Here is a 19,248-nt window from a genome sequence, read left to right as displayed (position 1 = left end):
TGAATTTGCATTGGTCCATGTGAGTTATATGAAGAATGAAATGCCAGTCCTTCAAGATGCTGAGAAAACATTTACTGGTGTAGAATTATCACTTTTTTCTTATTGACAAAATTTTGGAAAAAATATCAGAGATATAAAAAAATATATAGCAATATTTCCTTTGTGGGAAAAGGTGGGAAAGAGGCACATAAGCATGAATATGATTGACTAGGGCAGAAAATATAGTTTCTACATGTACAAGCAGGTAGTAACTAACAAGAAACTAATCAGACTGTGAATACATAAAAAGTACAAGAGAGAGAGTTCTCATGCTACAGGGAAATGTGGACAAAAATAATTTGAAAGAATATATTTGTTCCAGCTTGGAAAAAGCCTTTGAATTGTGCAAATGTAGATCAAAGTTGGGAACAAAACCAGGTATTATCAGCCACTACATGGTCACAGACAATTCAATAAATGTATCCAATGTGTGTTGATATATATGTATATACACATTCAACAGTTCATTGAGTGTACATGTGTAAGCACCTATTATCAACTCAGCATTCTAACCTTGATGTGCACTTAACAGAAAAGCAATCCTTTGAAATTACAGAAAGAAATGAAAATCTAAAGTCCAGTGTTTTGGAAAATTCCAGTATACTTTTTTAAAATAAAAATGTTTTCTTATAAATATAACTTATGATAAAACGTGATCATAAAAGTTTTGCAAAAAAACACATTTCTGCAAATTTGAGAAAAACAATTATTGTTTGACAAAAATGTTTGATAATGTACATTTAGTCTTTCTAGGCAACAAGTGATATTTTGCAAAGGAATAGCTTTGTCATGAAAGTTAGTTGTAGAAGTAATTTTGGATATTGTTATTTGACAATTTGGAAATTAATTTTATTGTGATTTGCAAACTTGTGCATTTAAATTACATTGGTGCGGTCTTTGTATTATGTCATCTATGTGCTTGGAAGAATATTGCAAATAAATTTTTCATCATTTTACTGTTGACAGCTAGCGAGCCAGGTTGGTGAAATAATGGACAAAGATAAAATATTACAAGGTAAGTTGATTTTACACTTTTATTTTTTATGTTTTTATAGTTTTTAATTACATTGGCCAAGCAGTAAATCTCATTCTTTCCATACTGACAGAACACAAGTTTCAGACACCTTAAAAGTTTGAGTTTTGTTTTGCAACTTTAATGAAATATGGAGAAAATAATTCCCTTGACTGGAATAGGGCACATCCGTTAGGATTACCGGTGTGACTTCTGATCACATGATTGCGAAGAGCGCAAAAGTGAATAATGCTTTTGTTAAGAATTTTTTAAAAATCTGCCCTTGTTCGCCACAAGATATCTGGAGAACACATTATCACCCAAGACATTCTTTCACAACAAAGAAATCATTAAACTTGCTGAGACAAATGCATTATTTGGATTACAAAGTCAGTGGGTCATTGCAGATTTTGTTGGTTTATAACTTGCTGCAATAAAAGAAAGATCTTAAAGTTCAAGTGTAACTAACTAGCAAGAAGATTAATCATTAGCCTTTTTGATTTTTGGATAAATGTGTTCTAGGACGAAGTAGAATGAAACCAATGATAGTACACATTTTCTGACAGGCAGTAAATTAACAGCCAATTGGTTAAAAAGATTTAATTGGCTTTTTGTATTGGCTTATATGTAAACGCGTTGGTCTATAATATTGCTACAAAATGGTTATAAGGAGACTGTTAAAAGTACGACTTTAAATTAAAAGAAAAATGAACTTATACATTTATCTATGAATGGACAATGCATTTAATGCATTTGTTTGTTAATTGTGCAAGTTGGTTTATTTGTATTTTTAGAGAGAGAAAGAGAGAGAGTATGTTGTGCAAGTTGCAATATCCTATTTCATGCTGAAAAAGTACGGGTGAGATGAAAATTTGTCAGTACATTTTTTACCCCCATGTTTTTTATTTGACCCCCAGTTCTGACGCCAAGGTTTTTTTTGCCCTCAATTTTACACCCCTGGGGGATACACTGAGTTACACTAAATTTATTGTGCACTGAGTATAGTGGAAAGGAGCAGCAGGGAGGGTGAACAGACCACTCTCTGGATCAGTCCATTTTTGAAAATAAACCTTCCTACGAAAATGAAAATGCAAGCGTTAGTAACGCTAAACCGAGATTTCTAACTGACTGAGGTCTCTAACTGGGTTAGCGTTATTGACACTTGTATTTTAAAATTGTTATGCATCCTCATTTACCAACCTGTTGATCATACCCTCCCTGCTGCTGTGTGTGTAAAGAAAAATATGACAAGTCTCTCAACCAACAGTTTTGTCAAGACCTATGTGATACATCAACCTGATGATCATGTACATTTATGGCAATAAAGCCATGAGGAATCGCTTGCGCTTTTGAGAAGAAGTTTTTAAAGTTAATCGTATCCATATCCATCATATCCATATCTCCTCTGTGTTTCTTAGTGTGTGAATATCAACACTATTAAAGACAACCAGAAGATTGTAGTTATCTCAGATCACTTTAGATATTTGCGCATATGGCTGAGTAACATGTATAATATCTGTGTTTTTGTGTCTGCCTTGGGAAAATATCCAAGCTGGATTTGATTGTTTGTCTGGCATCACATCATCGTATACTACAAGGTTGTTAATACTTCCATCAAGATCATCTATGGATGGCACATTGTTGATGTCATCCAGCAACTTTGCATTTTCATTAAAATCTTTATGCACGTCATAGCATGTTTGATCATCTACGGATGGTGCCACTAAATATAATTTATCCCACTTGAGCCATCTCTATCAGGTTAAGTAACAATTGGGTCCTATCAGACCCAGATGGATCTGTGATAATTGTTCTAATAGAATTTGATAGCACTGGATGATGTTTGACTGGCTCTTGCTTTCATGTCACTGAGAAATCAATAACATCCATGTTGTAGAAATATAATAAGTATAATGGATTTATATTGCATTTGACGCAGATCACTTGATCACGCATAAAAACACCTAAAGTTTTGTATACATAATTTCTTAGCAGCATCAAGTAAATCAAAATTTTATATGGGAAAGCATGTTTTGCGAAGTGTCCCATGCAGTCTTGGACCCGATCTGCTCGCGGATTGACCATTCCATGAATGGAGGGTTCCTAGCAATCTTAGACCAAGCCCTTTTTTGGAAGTCTTTAGTCCGTGGTCTGTTGCTTTCTTTAATGCCATCCCAGCGGCAGTCCCAAAAGCAACAAGTGCAGTTGCTTTTGCAACAGCTGGGGCTGCTGCAGCTATCAATGCTGGTAAAGCTGCAAGAAGAGGAAATATACCACACGTCTTAGCTGTGTCTTTAATGGCACCCGGAGAAAGATTAAATCTAACACCGTTCCTTGTCATTGAAGTGCTTGAGTTGACATTCTGTCATTGATAGTTTATTTGGGCCTTGCAGCGCTGATTTCAGCGATATTTTTATTCCAGAATTTTTTTATGCTGATTGCATCATCTACATGTCTGTTAGAGTTATCTCAGTTGTAGTGATCTTTTTCAGATTTTTCCCCATCTCGCATTATTTCGAATTCACATAGATCTCATGAATCACAATCACAAAGTATTTATACAAACCATTTCTTTTCTTCAAAGCACTAAAGAATTTCACCCAACAACAGTATTTTATTCTACTCTACTGTTTTTAAAAAAAAATCTTATTGAGTTAATTAGCAGATATGTATCTCAAAATACATATGACCTAGCAGTCATCAGGAAGCATTGACAGTAAAGTCTGATGGTGAAATTTTATTTGGACAGGCTGGTTTCCAAAAAATTCTCAATGTCTCCTCAGATTGATATTTTGTGTTATTATTCTTAAGATTTCAGACAATATCATTGCCTGAGGTAGTGATAATGGAAAGGAGGCAAACTTACATTGGTTTTTTAAATTACACATATGAAAATCTATTATTCTTGAAAAAAGATTTGAGGATTTCATCAGATTAGAGGAAATCCTTAAAATTTCTCCTGAGATGAGGCAAAACTTTGTTAAGGAAAATTCAGGATTTTAAGAATATAGCTTAATCCATGAACATTAGGTGAGAAAATCATGGTTACCAACCAGACAGTAAGAAAACTATTCATAATTAAGATTTGTGATCTAATTTTGATCAAACTAAGTTTATATGTTTATATCTAGACTTAGGATGAGCTCCTTACATTCAGAAATGAGTGAGACAATGCATGTTATTGGGATGATCTTGTATCTGATTGGATGACCTTGTTTCCACTATGGTTGTCATATTTCTGATCCAGTTTTAATCAGACTTGGAATATTTGCTTATTTCATCAAGCTCTTTTTGAAGTTTTATGAATATGATGTGTGCATATTAAGGAGTTGTTTCTGCATTGGATTGGCTGATCTTGTTGCCCTAATGTGAAAACCATATTTCTGATGCCAGTTTGATAAAGCTTGAAATATGGTGGGGTTTTTTGTTGCATGGTCTTGGATGGGTCTAATAATGACTGAGATCCAGTTATACTAATTATATAATTTTGGTTGTGATTGACTGATCTTGGGAAACCATATTTGTGATCCCAATTTGATGACATTTTAGTGTCTATCATTTGGATTGTTTCTAAACAGTGATAAGTTATGTTTATCAAGAAGAATTTAATGGTCCATTAGGTCACAGCTTTCATGAAATCTTCAAGTTGGTGATTGCCAGCTTACTGTCATCTAGGACATTTAGCCCTTTTTTATGAATAGAAGTAATTTTAGGTGAGTTCCATATGTTTGAGAATTACCCAGTTTCAGTTCTAAGAATATTAAATACGTGATTAATTAATGGACCAGCAGTCTTTAAGAATCCTGGAATACGATGATCTCATCTCCACAACCTTAGCATCATTTCTCTTGTCTGGATTATTAAACTTTCAAAAAGAAAAAGTCAAGTTGCCTTAGTTTCATTAAACTGAAGGATGAATTTAATTTAGACCTGTGTTTCAGGAATGTGACAAAAACAATATTTGGGGAGTGGGGGTTGTGTTAGATGTTTGTATGGTAATGCCCTTAGTACTGTGTATATAATAGTCACTATCTTGCCCTAGTACTGTGTATATAATAGACACTATCTTGCCCTTAGTACTGTGTATATTATAGTCACTATCTTGCCCTTAGTACTGTGTATATAATAGTCACTATCTTGCCCTTAGTACTGTGTATATAATAGACACTATCTTGCTCGTAGTATTGTGTATATAATAGTCACTATCTTGTCCTAGTACTGTGCATATAAGTCATTCTTTTGCCCTTAGTACTGTGTATATAATAGCCACTATCTTGCCCTAATACTGTGTATATAATAGACACTATCTTGCCCTTAGCACTGTGTATATAATAGTCACTATCTTGCCCTTAGTACTGTGAATATAATAGACACTATCTTTCTCTTAGTACTGTGTATATAATAGTTACTATCGGTGGATGACCCATTCAGATTAGCAGAAAGTGATTACAGATATCAGCTTTCTGCAGTTGCCATGGAGATGGACAAAGGTTGGTTTTTAGCTCACATGATTTTAGACCCATATGAGTTTATATTGTGATCCAGCATCTGACATGTGTAACTGTCATCTAAGATATTAGTTGGGGACATTCCTGTTTTACAGACATGTATTCCAGTTCGTATCCATTAAGTTATGTCTTGAACATTTATTCACAGATGGACTGTACAGTTATACATATACCAGTTTTATTTCATTGCTTTCAAGATATATCTGATATTAGATATTTTATATTCACCTCTTCATTTATATGGAATTCATAATTTTAAGAGTTTACTCTGTTCAGCTGATTTTACCATAAAAGCATACTAATTTGCAAAAACATCAACACAGGCTGTATGGTGATGAATTTGCTGTTCATCTTTATTTGTGGTACTCTTTTAGTTGATTTGTAATATATATTTAAACAAAGTAACAACTCGCATGAAATATTATCATGAAAATGGTGGTGAAACTAGGGGGAAAATATTATTTTGTTCCATAAAAATATCGTATAGGCATTTAATGAATGAGGGGCCCCGAGTGGTCTAAAGCGCTCTCCGTTACAGATCACTGCCATCTCACCTCTGTCTGCGTGGGTTCAAGTCTAGGATTCAGCCAATGTGGGTATGTGAGAAAGCTTGCCAGTAGCTTCTCGTGGGTCGGTGGTTCTTCTGGGGTTTTCCCGGGTTCTTCCTCCACCATTACTACTGGCTGCCATGCATAGCCTATCGTGTGCTGAAATATGGCGTTAAACCCAACAACAGCAACATTTAATGAATGAAATTATAATTTCTGAAAATTATCAATTTTGTATCTTCAGAATCACCTACAAGAAGAAAAAGACCAGAGAGTGATGGCCTGCGACAACTTAAAAGTAAGTCCAAACAAAGACATACATAATTATCTTATTGAGCTCACTGGTATTTGACAGCACTGGCACCAAGGGCAGATGAGCTTATGTAAAACCTCATTTGTGTTAACAATGGCCACAATGACAAGTAGTTTTAGAAACTATTTGGATAATCTGCTGAACATTAGCACATTATTATTAGTAGTAATATTAATAGCTAGGTCTGTGTCAGCTGTCCACCTACAATGTCCTAATCCATTTTCATCTAATGATGGCAATGCTAAATCAGACAAATTCCACTTTACTTTCATCAAACCTGCTTTGTGGACACCTCATAATCTTAAAGAGGTATAAGACCCAGTCCCCATTATCCAGATCTCAGTGTTAAAGATCAATTCAGAAGAGATTGTCTGATGGTCCAGTGAATGACATCTGTTGCGCATCATTTGTTAACACTGCTTCTGAACTATTTTGAGGAAAGTCATGAACCGTTGCACATAGTTTGATCATGAGATTTAGTCAGTCCTAAACAAACATTGTGTGCCTCAGATATCCAGCATGGCCACCAAAGTGTTCATCCTGAAATTTGTTAGTGCTACTTCACCTTTAACAAATTGTCACATGACTGTTGGGTTTTCACTAAAACTCTTCTTACATATACAGAATTGAAACCAACCTAAGCCCTGTAGTAATGCCTAATCTAACTGTAATCCATCAGTGTCCTTTTCCCTTTCATAATTACTTCCAATCACACATTGCATAACACCTCAAAAAAATTTGAAACACTGAAGCCAAAGCAACCCTGCAGAAAGAATCCAACTAATGTTAATTGTTTTATGCTACCTGAGATCTTCAGTAATCCATTCTTAATCCATTATTGTCTCTAATCCTCTCCAAAATTATTTTTGCTTACACTATGTGATCCAATAATTGCTTGTAGGTTGTTATTTTTTAAATTGATGATTAAAGTGTTATTCATGTAGGGTTAGCCACTCAGTCGAGTACATGTATTGACGGGGGATCTTTACAGTGAAAATAGTGCTCTTCAGACAGATATAGACAGATGGCTGTCATATGTGCGATCTTGAAACTCATTCTCTCCCTACTCCTGAACGGATGCCACACCAGCATGACATTTATACTTTAAAGACTTGTAATGAGGTCTTGTTGGTCCCTAAATAAATTGAATATTGGTGTCACACAAACATGTAAAATGGCCAACATAACCACCATCTTGAAAATCATGTTATTGCATCTCGACCGGGATGGTCATATTCACATGGAATTTTCACTTGAAGAAAAAATCTAATTGTCCTTAATGAAAATGTTCTCAATCTGACGTACAGTATATGACCACCACATCAGACATATTGAGGATATTGTTATTGCTACTCATCCAGAACAGAAAGTCATATCAACATGGGGTTCTCAAAGAAAGACTTTATTATGATGTCTGGATGGTTTTAAGCAAAATTTAAGCCAGTCTAATTTGACCAGCATAATCCTTCCAGAAAACAGTATCACTACTCGTCTTTAATGGAAAGTTGTATCCACATTGGGTTTTCAGCAGAAGCCTTCTTATGATGCCTAGCTGGTACTAAAATGAAAATGGTGCCAATTTGACATATAATATGGCTGCTATGGCAGCAAAATTGCATAATTAAAAAGAAGAAATAATCTTGTCTTGAATTCCTGGGAATAAAACCAAGACTATTGGTACATCCATACATTTAAGACTATTTGAATTTGTTTTGAGCATTCTATACTTTTGGGCTTGTTATAGAACATTTAGGATTAGTTGGGGTTTATCGCACAATACTGTTAAGTTCCTTTGCAATTTTCATTTTGTGTTATAGGAAAATAAACCTTTTGTTGAATTTGAGGAAACTTATTGGTTTTGCTTTTCTATGTTACATAGTTTAAGACGATAGAGTCTTACCAGAAATCGGGGCTTGTCAAGGATCTGAATTTTTCAAAAATATTCAAGAGATATTTAAATTACTTTTGAAATTTAAATTGACTTTGCATCAGAAGTTTCAAAGTTTCATTGTACTATATATAATTTTATTCTGTTGTCACCTGTCACCTATGTGGCAAACAATATGTAGCTGAGACTAAAATTGGAATTACAAGTGAGAATAAAAAAACATCTCAAGGATACTTGTATTATAAGGATAATCCATTGTATAGACAGTTTAGCCAATCTGAACAAAACATAACTGTTTTCAGTATCATGCAGATAATAGAAATCGTCCAATATGATCCAAACATAAACTGTGTACAGTATCAGATAATAGAAATCATCCAGTCTGATCCAAACATAAACTGTGTTCAGCATCATGCAGATAATAGAAATCATCCAGTCTGATCCAAACATAAACTGTGTTTAGTATCATGCAGATAATAGAAATCATCCCATCTGATCCAAACATAAACTGTGTTCAGTATCAGATAATAGAAAATCATCCAATCTGATCCAAACATACACTGTGTTCAGTATCATGCAGATAATAGAAATCATCCAATCTGATCCAAACATAACTGTGTTCAGCATCATGCAGATAATAGAAATCATCCAATCTGATCCAAACATAACTGTGTTCAGCATCATGCAAATAATAGAAATCATCCAGTCTGATCCAAACATAGACTATGATTAGTATCAGATAATAGAAATCATCCAGTCTGATCCAAACATAAACTGTGTTCAGTATTAGATAATAGAAATCATCCAGTCTGATCCAAACATAAACTGTGTTCAGTATCAGATAATAGAAATCATCCAATCTGATCCAAAGATCTCTAAGAGCAGCATTAATTGGAAAGATAGAGATTTTTATTGGATACACTGTTTGTATACTCTACAGCTGGTAGGGATCAACATCTCTGTTTAAATGGAGTCCAGGCATTTCTAACTGTGCCTTGTTTATATTTTAAATCTGCAGTCACCTTTATTATTACTTGCTGAAATTAAAATTGCAGTGACCAATTAAATGCATTGCAAAAGGCTGGCCATGCGGTTAGCAGGGTTCTTTGATGATCCTCACACCAACAAAGTTGGAAGGGCATGTAATATGTTAATTAATTTTCTTCATTTGTTGGTACATTCATTCATTTCTTACAACCTGTTTTATCTTAAAACTCCATTTAAGCTACATGCATGAAAATTGGTTTGTGGATGCATCTTGACAAGCCTATCTCAACCACACATAAATGAGATCTGTTCTTTACGGTTTAATGACATTTTTATATGATTTAATGATTTTTGTAATTACACCATCAATATCCTGTACCTAACTTGCCATTGTTTATGAAGACTGGTGCAGTGCTTCCACTTTTAAATACTCTTCATTGAAGCCATAAAGGTAACCCATGTTGTGAGGGAGTATTATTGTGAGTGATGTTCCACCATGTTGTAAGGGATTATTATATTGAGTGATATCCTACCATGTTGTGAGGGAGTATTATAGTGAGTGATATCCCACCATGTTGTGAGGGAGTATTATATTGAGTGATGTTCCACCAAAAATGTGATCTGATATTATATTAAAATACAAAATGATGTTGATTCACATTATAGCAGATGGTCCAGAACTACTAGGACAGTTCTGGTTTATGTCTGTGAAAGGCAATTTACTCCAATAATTTTAGCATAAATTCTTCCTACCAGTGTGTATATTGTTCACTACTCCAAGTGTGCTCCTCTTGGTGAGTAAATATATATGTTCAACTTAGTACCTTGCTCTGCTATGATAAGTTTAAAACAAGGTTTTCTTGGAAAATTGGAAGAATGTGTGCTTGATGAAATGCCATCAGTTGGTATTGATTTATAGAGAATATCTACTTTATTTTAGTTGATTTATGGGAATATTTCTCGAGTGAAGTGGAAATGTATTGTCATGAGTGGCAAATCTACAAGTAACAATACATAATGTTTCCACTTCACTCATAATATATTTCTGTATGTCAGCCACAAAAAATACCCAAAAACATTTTAAAGGCAAAAAACATTGATGTGCACGCATTTTCACTGTTACGTGTCACTGCAATTAACAGCTACACAGCAACATTAATAAATAGATGTTCCTTAATATTAAAACAATTTTGGGATGGTGAAGTTTCTACAATTTTACATATCTTGCTTCAACCATGTATTTTGCCAAATTAAAGACTGTATTCATACAGACTTCAGAACATCTTTAAACAAAAGATTTTAATAATTGTGAGTTTACTTGTAAGGATTTTTGGCAAGCTTGTAGTCTAGATTGGTAGCAGATGCTGTTTCCAATTTTCATTTGTCACTTAGTTTGCAATCAGCACTAATTAATAACTAATTAATCCATTAATTTCATATACTATTGTGATGTAAGTTCAAATAGTGACTTAAAATTGTTATTATTCTATTCAGTCATGAGGGACTGCCCGGATGTGGGGGTTGTAGGTTTGAACCCCTGCCAAGTCATACCAAAGACTTGCAAAAATTGTACTAGTAGCTATCTTGTGGCCAAGACATACCAAAAACTTATAAGTTGGTACTAGCAGCAGCCTTGCTTGGCACTCAGCATTAAGAGGTTAGTGTTAGGACTGGTCAGCCTGGTGTCAGAATAATGTGACTGAGTGGGACATGATGCCACATGTCTGCAATAAGATGCCCCAGTTCCAGAAATCACAGAGTATAAACTGCCACACTGCAATTATTATGGCGATATGACTGAAAAACTGTTAAACCTGCATTATATATCCAAATCATGCACACACACACACATAATCATGAGGTTTTTGCAATCAAATGTGCATTGTTTGTAATTGATTATAATGGTACCTTGATTATAATGGTATATGGGTGACAAATAGCAGCTGGTCATGTTTATTCAAGTTTCCGTGTATCATGTCAAAAACTTATTATAAAAAGTTAGCAAGTGATGTTTCCTTTTAGCTGCTTGGAGTTGGTTGTTAAACATGTCTTAATTGCACCTCATTAACTGCATAAATGTTTCGATGAATTTCCTAAAACATGAACAATACTATGGTCATGACCTGAATATGTGTGTATCACTCTGCTCAGGCATTTGTTTGGGTTATGGCCTTTTGTATTTGTAGCTTATAGTAGTGTATGACAATCTTGTTAGTACAACTAATCCCAAAGGCTTTTTTGCTCTACTGGTCATAGACCAGAAGAGATGATAGGATCATATGTGGTCCATTATCCACCCATTCATTAGCACTAGTATGTGATCACTATTCCTCCTAAAGGATTGCCATGTAACCTTATACACACATTCATCTGAAGGTCTGGTCAGTCTTAGATGAAGGTGGTGCTGTTCAGACAGCCACTATGGCTGTCATGGTGGTAATCTTGAAATTTTTGTTCTCACTCCTCCTGAATGGATGGTCACATTAGGTTGTTTTACTCAAAATACTTCATATGCCTAGTTGATCCCAAATGAAAATGAAAATGGTGTCACACACATCCAAAATGGCCACCATACCTGCCATCTTGAAAATCTTGTTATTGCTATTCCACCTGATTGGATGGTCATTATCAGCATAGGGTTTCCATTAAAAGAATACAATGATTCCCACAGGGGGACCAACAGTGAAAACTGATAACCAGTAGTCGCATCAAAATCTCAGAGAATACCCAGTCAACTTGGACCACAAAACCTTAAAAAGACAAGACATTACAACCCCTGTCAAGATTTACAATCAGAGGCAGTGTTGTTTCTTCCACAAAATCTGTAAGTAGCAGTTTTCCCATTCATGAGAGCACAGTTTCTTCCCCTGCCCTATGCAGTACGTTAGAAAATTGATATGCTGGTAAGGTTAGTCGGTGTGGTATATATTGGCCGAAGATAACCTCCGATTCATAGATTTTATCTAGAATGATTATAGACTTAAACTCAATAGCAGCCCAGTCCAAACTTGTTTTCCAAAACAGAAAAAAAATTTCTGAGAATGAATCCACTGTAATTAAAATAGAAATTGATAAACTGCTGAGTAAGGGAGTAGTTGAGAGAACAAATTTGGCTTGTAGAAAGTATTTGTTTAAAATATTCATTTCAATTCACATATTGTACATTACCAATTTAAAATGGAGAAATTAAAAACAGCATTAGCCATGGTTTACCAAGATTCTTATCTTGCTTCAATTGATCTGAGAGATGCATATTACCATTCTAATAGTCTGTCCAACATAAAAGGGCCCAGTGCCGAACTTACATCCAATATTGGTTCTCATCAAATCCCATAGCCTGACGTCCTGGACAAATCATTTTCAAAGTCAGGCAAGTAAATATTTTCAAGTCGCTAGTCCGGGACAAGTGCATTTTAAATTTGTAAATGTCGAGCACGTCTATATTGTCTTGGTTTAGTAGCTTTTTCTACCTTTTCTTGGCCATTCATGCCTTAAGGGAGTACTAAACATTTGATGTAACCCTTTTCTATGTATACATTTACAACTGGTGGTGATTGATAAATGTTCCATGTGCGCATGGGTTGATTCTTATCCCTGGATAGAATTTATTGACTTCAAAGGAAAGATGTTTTGCTGTTATTGTAAACAATATCCCAAACTGGCACATGGTGGAAATTCAACCAGTGTACTTGTCTTTTGTTATTTCTTTTGATTACATCTCATCAAATTTTGGCAGGTGATTACGATTTTGGAACAGGTGAAAAATAAGATGGGACTAGTGAATTTTCAGAAACCACTTACCTTGGAAAAGTGGGTGAAAACAAAATTTTATCAGCCCTTAATGTGGCCACCACAGCAGCAGATTTGGCAATCGCATGTTAAAAAGAAGTAATGACCTTGTCTTAAAGTTATAAATTATTTCAGTAAAAATAATGTGTCAGTCCATTCAAGTAATTTTTTTTTATGGATTGCCATTGAACTTGATAAATAAATATCATTGTCATCAATTGACGATGCCTAAATGAACAAATAGCTTTGATTTCCAATATTTTTGTGAGAACTGATGTTCATTTTATTTGTAGCTTAATGCAACGTATAATACTATTTGTACTGTATCTAATCCCCTCGTTTTTGATGGATTGACATATCTTGAAAATATTAAGTTCATGCCATGATCTACATATCAGCAAATCATGTTTCTCTGACTCTTTTCGTTAGAGTTATTATTATGTAGTTTAAGGCAGTACATGATTCATAATTGTTAGCACTGCTGGATCCACTATCTTTTGTTGCAGTTTTTAATTTTTCTAGTCATATATATCAAAAGAGCCTTTTCACGATTGTTTGTCCATCTGTTAGCACAAGTATGTTACTTCTAAAATACTTGGAGGATTGACATGAAATTTTACAGACATATTTCATTCCATGCTCTGGTTGAAAATCTTGTTATCACTACTCAACCTGAATAAGATGGTTTGATCAAAATTGGGTTTTCACTTATGATGTCTAGTTGGTCCTAAATTAAATATGATACTTAGGTGGCGCTCTACAGTTTCATATTTTGCATAGGGTTAGAATTTTAAAGATAAAGAATTTCCCCAGCTTTCCTCATTGGTTATACTGGCTATTTAAAAAAGACCTTGTATATCTTAGGTATAATTCAAAGAACCTTTAATTCCCTTTATTTTCATGTATGATTGATGGGTGTACTATGGGTTATAGAGTATACAGCTTGGCCTTACTTCAGATGTGCACCTTTCAAAAAAGTGCTAACTCTACTTGGTCATTTTCACTTCTTGAACTTCAGAGGTAAATTGTATAAAAAAGAGCCAATAACTTTTTTTACATTTTATATATTTGGTAATTCATTCATTGCACTTTCAGAAGCTGGTATTTTCTAGTCTGGCAAAATTCATTTTCCCTATTTTAATAGCTGCTTTGTATAGTGTACTTTAGACTAATTCAGGCTGATTTTTTAGCACAAGGGAGCAGTCATTTTAGTTAGCAGTGTGCTTAAATCATGTACAATTTCCAAAAGTACAATATCCAAAGAAATATCATCCACATTACATTAATGTAGCATAAAGGTATGCCAACATTCTCTCCACTGTGCATGTTTTAAATGCAAACAACTTCACCTTATATACGTCACTCTCTCAAAAGTACATAATAACTGGTGAACGCCCCCTTACATACTTCCAGTATGGCCACCACTGCAGCCATTTTGAAAATAGTTATTGCAGCTTCTAAATGGAAAATCAGATTTTCATGGAGATTTCGCCAGAAGACTTCTAATGTCTGATTAGTCCTAAATGAAAATGGTACTGTTTGTATATCTAGTATGACTACCACAGCAACCATCATGAAATTGATATCACTGTTCCTGAATGTCTGGTCATATCACCAAGGGTATTTTACTAAAAGGCTTCTTATGATTTTATAAAATGGTGCTGCTCAGTCATCCAAAATGACCACCACAGTGACCATGTTGAAAATCTTGTTCGTGCAAATCCACAATAAATTATTAAATCTTTTTCTAAAAGACTTCTTAGAATACCTAGTTGGTCCTAAATGAAAATAGTGCTACTCAGACGTCCAATATGGCCACCAGAGGGTTCAGCTTGAAAATCTTGTTGTTGATCCTTTTCTTGAACGTAACGGCTCCAGTGACTACGTAGTTAGAGCATCTACGTTGGATGCGGGAGGCATTGGGTTCAAACCCCGGTCGAGTCATACCAAAGAGTTACAAAAAAGGTACTAGCAGCTACCTTGCTTGGCACTCAGCATTAAGTGGTTAGTGTTAGGACTGGTTGGCCTGGTAATAGGATAATGTGACTGGGTGGGACATGATGCCACACGTCTGCAACATGATGCCCCAGTGCTAGACATTACAGCATCACTTCATATATTGTAGCAATATGGCTAAAATTGTTAAAGCTACGTTAACAATATAAATATAAATAAATCTCTCTCTCTCTCTCAAACACACACACACACACACACTTTTGAGTGAATGCATGGTCATATTTTCACGAAAACTCTTATTGATGCTTACATGATCCTAAATGAAAATGGTTATAATGTGACGTCCTGTCAATTCAGCTGATTTTAAATTCTTTTATCACTGAAGAATATCAGTGAGTTTTCAGAATTCAGCTGTTAAAAAGAAGAAATGGTTTTATGTTCAGTTCCTGGAAAGTCTTTTCAGCCTGTAGGGAATCAATCCCTTCCTATGCTATTTGACTCACCTTTAGGAAATAAGACTAAGGTATTGTAGCCCTCTCCCCTCCTTGTCAGCTTCCACACATGAAAGTAGTTTTTGGTTATCTTCAGTAAGTGATAAAATCCATGCATGCTTATGGTATAATTTGGCATCTGCATATTAATGATGTTTTCTTGCTTTGGATTGCTTGTGCTGTTAGTTTGTCTGGAAACCATAAGTATGATTATGAGAGATTGTATGATGATTGTATGTATCTCTGTTATTACCACACCCTTACAACAAAAGAAGGTCATTGTGACCTACATTCAATATATTACTGGGTTAGGTTCAATTCTGACATTTAGCTGATTACCACATTGATTATCTGCTGCATAATACTGTTATACATGGAGTCATGAAATTTGGCAAGAGGATGCTTCTTGATGAATTCCTCACCCTCATCATAAAAGAGGGGTAACTGTGTTACCCATATTTGACATTTAACTGACTTTTGTTTGTTTTAATGTTTTTATTGTTGATGCTTCAATCACCAAACTAGATTATTGATTTTTTTTATGGCTTTAACACCATTTTTTAGCTATACATTGCAGCCAGTATATTTCGTGAAGGAAGAACCTGGGAAAACCCCAGGAACAACCATTGTCCCACAGGAAGCTGCTGGCATGTTTTCACACATACCCACATTAGTCAAGCCAAGACTAAAGCCAACAAGGATGGAGGTGAGATGTCAGTGATCTGTAAAGGTGAGTGCTTTAGACAACTTGACCACCTGGGGACTAGACTAGATTAATGAATTTCACTGTTCTTGCTAGAATAGTAAACAGCAATTTAAGGACCCTCATCATGACCCATATTGCACCTTGTACTGGTTCTAATTATGTTTTTACATTTGTATGATGACCACGTGAGTTTTTGGCATGTTTGATGCATACTCTCCAACCTTCAAAACTTTGAGTTGGTGCATCTTGATAAATTTTAAAGTCTCTGTGTCTGGTATCTTATACTTCAGTGACTTTGTTGAACTTTTGTGTTAAAAGTTCATTTATTGTGCGCTGTTTTTGTTCAGTCATGTAACTTGATAATTGATATGTCTCATATGACTATGCCCTTAAAACCAAAGAAGGTCACTGGGACTTACATTTTATGCTTCACTAACTGGGTTAAGTATTTGTTTTCATCCCATAGACTCAACCAAAGCTTGCAAAAGCTGGATATTATTAAACTTGTTTAATAAATTCAGTATTAACTCGTTTCCCATCTGAGATTCTCTTCTTAATATAATTTGTGGAAATGTACATAAAACAACTTTATGTCATGTTTCATAACCAAATCATCATCCTGTAAATTATAAAAAAAATTTTTAATTTGTGTTACTTTAAATCTAATCTTAGTAAGCAGTTTACTTTAATAGTACATTTTAAATCAGCCTTTTAGTGAATCTCATTATTTAACTTATTTTAAGCAGTGTATTATTTATAAATTGGTTTGATAATGGCATGAATTAAAATCAATGTAAATAAAACCTTCTCCTGTAACATTGTCTTCTATCTTTGATTATTTGAACTTTTAGAGACGTGAGTTATGAATGATGCAAACCTGTTTTATATAGAAAGTATAGTTTATTCTCATTTTGCTGATTTATTGGAGCATCACGTTCAATTACACCCCCCACTTTGGGCCCTTACAACAAACTTGTTGGATATCACACCACCACCACCAACCCACAACACTGCCTGGGAATAGGGCATGCATGAAAGCTAAGTGTTTTCAATATGAGCATACACTGTTTGTTTACAGAGTAATGCCTAATGCATGATACTATTTGTAGACATGTGTTGTGCAGTATTCAGCTGTGCAGGATAGATAAACACTGCAGGATTCTGACAATGTAAAGTTAACAGGAGAAGAAAATGAGCATATAATAAATAAATATACATATATTTTTGTGAATAGTATAGAAATTAGATGACTAGACTGGATACTTTTTATATGGGGCCTGGCATGTAGTGGCTAATCCAGGTAATTATTGCTGCATAAACTATTTACCTCTGGCATTCACTACAATATGAATTTTACCCACTAAAGTCTATTTATTAGGAGCATACAATGATTATATCTTGTTGAGATTTTTATTTCCAATGATTTTAACCAAAACTAATGGATTAAAAACACAGCTATGATCACTTGTGTTTATCATCTCATTATAGTACCTTTATTTTGATGTCCCTGCAAAGAATGCATTTTTGGTCTTTTATACCCTGCCACAATAGGTAGGTAGGTTGGTGAATGGTTGGGACGGTAGCTAGGTAGGTATCTCTGATATATAATATTAACACAATACCGGCTATATAGGGCTGATTAAAAGTTACAAATTTAAATTTTAAAATTATTAAAAGTTCAAATGTAAAGAAACAATTTTGCCAAAGGGGTACAAATAACTGTAGCCTGAGTTTACTGTCTGCATGATAATATGTACAATGGATACTGGAGACTGGTAAAAGTAGAAGTGAGATGTAATCATTCATCCCACCCTCGTTGTTTGAGTTTCTGCCAGTTTGATTGGCAGCTGTATGCAATGTGTTACAGAAGATGTGTGAATGCAATTACTCTTGGGAACTTTTCTTGGATTATAACAATCGTCAGTGCACAGGTTGACAAGTCATTGCATTCGCACTATTTTCAGAAGTGTTATCGGATTTTGTAAACTTCTTGGGGCAGGGGTGGGATGTGGATGTATATTTTGTGAGCAATTGCTCACCTTTTGACTAGTTTATATTCTGAGAAACAAATTTCTGATGGTGTGACATCATACCAAAATATGAATTTTGTTTGGAGATATTTTGAACACTAATCAATGTGAGGGGTTCTTGATAAAAGACACAGTTATGTCCTTCTTTTGAGACTTTATAAAGTTGACAGTTAATAAAACTTTTCCTATTTAGATCAGACTGAGGACGACCTTGATACATTTAAAAAGAAGGGGTTTATTCCAACATCACAGACAAAGAAAGCGGAGAAACTGCTACAGGAAAAAAAGTCTGTTGTCATCAAAGGGAATCCTGGTGAAGGAAAAACATCAACAGCCTATCACCTGATAGACAATAATAACTATACAGATCAGCGTGTGGTGATCACTAGGCCAGAACAGTGGGAGAAAGTTGACACAGATTGTGTAAAGATTGTTGTTCTGGAGGATATATTTGGACAATATGACCTTGACTCTAGATGTCTGCAGGAGTGGATAGATACTTATCTAAAAAAGATACAGGATCATGTTGATGAAGGAAAATTGCAGGTTATCATTACCATCAGAAATGATATATTCTCAAAGGCTTTTCCAAAGCTTAAATCGTTTAAACTCTTTCAGAGTGATAGGTCACTGACACTGTGTTCAGGTGAACTGAAACATTCAGATAAGATCAGTATTTTAAAAAGAGAACTTGAGAGAAATGAAAAAGTCATGACTGATGATAAAATAGAACAGTGCATAGCAAATTTTGAAGGCTGCTCACTGTTTGCAGGTTATGATGACTTATTTGGTCAGGGTCCAGATTTCTTCCAATCCCCAGAGAAATTCTTAGTTGACAATATCATGAATTTAAAGGCAGACAGCTTTCTGTCACTGGCTTTTCTTTTCTGCAATGAAGAAATAGGGGAAGAGTACTTATCACTTTCAAAAATAAAAGAATCTAAGAAATATTTACCAGTATTGCAGGATATAGCTCAGTAT

At 34.7% G+C, this 19,248-nt stretch overlaps 1 long non-coding RNA gene across 1 annotated transcript; it reads left to right on the top strand.

Moving 5' to 3' along the window:
• The first annotated feature begins 1,003 nt into the window (after positions 1–1,003).
• Positions 1,004–18,536, top strand: LOC149792065 (uncharacterized). The gene is made up of 3 exons (XR_016423261.1): positions 1,004–1,054; positions 6,352–6,405; positions 18,461–18,536. It is a non-coding gene; the product is annotated as an uncharacterized LOC149792065 (long non-coding RNA).
• The last annotated feature ends 712 nt before the right edge of the window (positions 18,537–19,248 follow it).

This window comes from Sinohyriopsis cumingii, chromosome 9 (genome assembly GCF_028554795.1).
Source record: "Sinohyriopsis cumingii isolate HCF-2022 chromosome 9, ASM2855479v2, whole genome shotgun sequence".
NCBI classification, from domain to species: domain Eukaryota; kingdom Metazoa; phylum Mollusca; class Bivalvia; order Unionida; family Unionidae; genus Sinohyriopsis; species Sinohyriopsis cumingii.
Note: the sequence above shows the minus strand (reverse complement) of the source record. Positions and strands in the feature narration are given on the sequence as shown.